This window comes from Arachis duranensis, chromosome 4 (assembly GCF_000817695.3).
Source record: "Arachis duranensis cultivar V14167 chromosome 4, aradu.V14167.gnm2.J7QH, whole genome shotgun sequence".
Taxonomy (NCBI): domain Eukaryota; kingdom Viridiplantae; phylum Streptophyta; class Magnoliopsida; order Fabales; family Fabaceae; genus Arachis; species Arachis duranensis.
The window spans coordinates 52,281,354-52,283,229 of NC_029775.3; the positions used below are offsets into that span (position 1 = coordinate 52,281,354).

Consider the following 1,876-nt stretch of genomic DNA (forward strand, 5'->3'; position numbering starts at 1 on the left):
GTTTAACTCCAATTTTTATGCCAGTTCCGGCGTTAGACGCTGGGAATTCTGAAGCTGATTTGCAACGCCGGTTTGGGCCATCAAATCTCGGGCAAAGTATGGACAATTATACATTGTTGGAAAGCCCAGGATATCTACTTTCCAACGCAATTGAGAGCGCGTCAATTGGGCTTCTATAGCTCCAGAAAATCCACTTCGAGTGCAGGGAGGTCAGAATCCAACAGCATCTGCAGTCCTTTTCAACCTCTGAATCAGATTTTTGCTCAGGACCCTCAATTTCAGCCAGAAAATACCTAAAATCACAGAAAAACACTCAAACTCATAGTAAAGCCCAGAAAAGTGAATTTTAAATAAAAACTAATAAAAACATACTAAAAACTAACTAAAATGTACTAAAAACATACTAAAAATAGTGCCAAAAAGCGTATAAATTATCCGCTCATCAGCAGGCGTCTTCTTCAGATGAAGAGATCCTCCAGCAGAGCTATCCAATAACATCTTGGACAGTTTAGACAGACCATCATAGAAGATACCTATGATGCTCCACTCAGAAAGCATGTCAGAAGGACACTTTCTGATCAATTGTTTGTATCTTTCCCAAGCTTCATAGAGGGATTCACCTTCCTTCTGTCTGAAGGTTTGGACATCCACTCTAAGCTTACTCAATTTTTGAGGTGGAAAGAACTTTGCCAAGAAGGCATTGACTAGCTTTTCCCAAGAGTTCAGGCTTTCTTTAGGTTGTGAGTCCAACCATATCCTAGCTCTGTCTCTTACAGCAAAAGGGAATAGCATAAGTCTGTAGACCTCAGGGTCAACCCCATTGGTCTTGACAGTGTCACAGATTTGCAAAAATTCAGCTAAAAATTGATGAGGATCTTCCAATGGAAGTCCATGAAACTTGCAATTCTGTTGCATTAGAGAAACTAATTGAGGCTTAAGCTCAAAGTTTTTTGCTCCAATAGAAGGGATAGAGATGCTTCTCCCATAGAAGTCGGGAGTAGGTGCAGTAAAGTCACCCAGCACCTTCCTTGCATTGTTGGCATTGTTGTTGTTTTTGGCTGCCATGTCTTCTTCTTGTTTGAAGATTTCTGTTAGGTCCTCTACAGAGAGTTGTGCTTTAGCTTCTCTTAGCATTTCGCTTCAAGGTCCTTTCAGGTTCAGGGTCAGCCTCAACAAGAATGCTTTTGTCTTTGCTCCTGCTCATGTGAAAGAGAAGAGAACAAGAAAATATGGAATCCTCTAGTCACAGTATAGAGATTCCTTGAGGTGTTAGAGGAAAAGAAAAATAGAAGGAAGACGTAGAAGAATTCGAACTTAGAAGGATAGAGTTCGAATTTTACATGTTAGTCCATAAATAGAAGGATGTGAGAAGAGGGGAAGAAATTTTCGAAAATAAGTTAAAAGATTTTGAAAAAGAATTTTGAAAATTGATTGATGATTTTCGAAAACTAAGAGTGGGAAAGAAATTAAGTGATTTTTGAAAAAGATTTTGAAATTAGAAATCAAAAAGATATAATTGAAAACTTATTTTGAAAAAGATGTGATTAAAAAGATATGATTGAAAAAAAATTTAAAAAAATTTGATTTTTAAAATCAATGACTTGGCTAACAAGAAAAGATATGATTCAAATATTAAACCTTTCTCAACAGAAAAGGCAACATACTTGAAATGTTGAATCAAATCATTAATTGTTAGCAAGTATTTTTGAAAATGGAAAGAAATTGATTTTGAAAATATATGATTGAAAAGATATGATTTGAAAAAGATTTGATTTTGAAAAATTTTGAAAACTTGAAAAAAAATCTGCATTAAAAAAATCTTCCCTCTTGTGCCATCCTGGCGTTAAACGGCCAGAATGGTATCCATTCTGGCGTT

General features: G+C 36.1%; 1 non-coding gene across 1 annotated transcript; it reads left to right on the forward strand.

The window, feature by feature from the left end:
* Positions 1-552: 552 nt before the first annotated feature.
* Positions 553-660, forward strand: LOC127746831 (small nucleolar RNA R71). The gene has a single exon (XR_008008643.1). It is a non-coding gene; the product is annotated as a small nucleolar RNA R71 (small nucleolar RNA).
* The last annotated feature ends 1,216 nt before the right edge of the window (positions 661-1,876 follow it).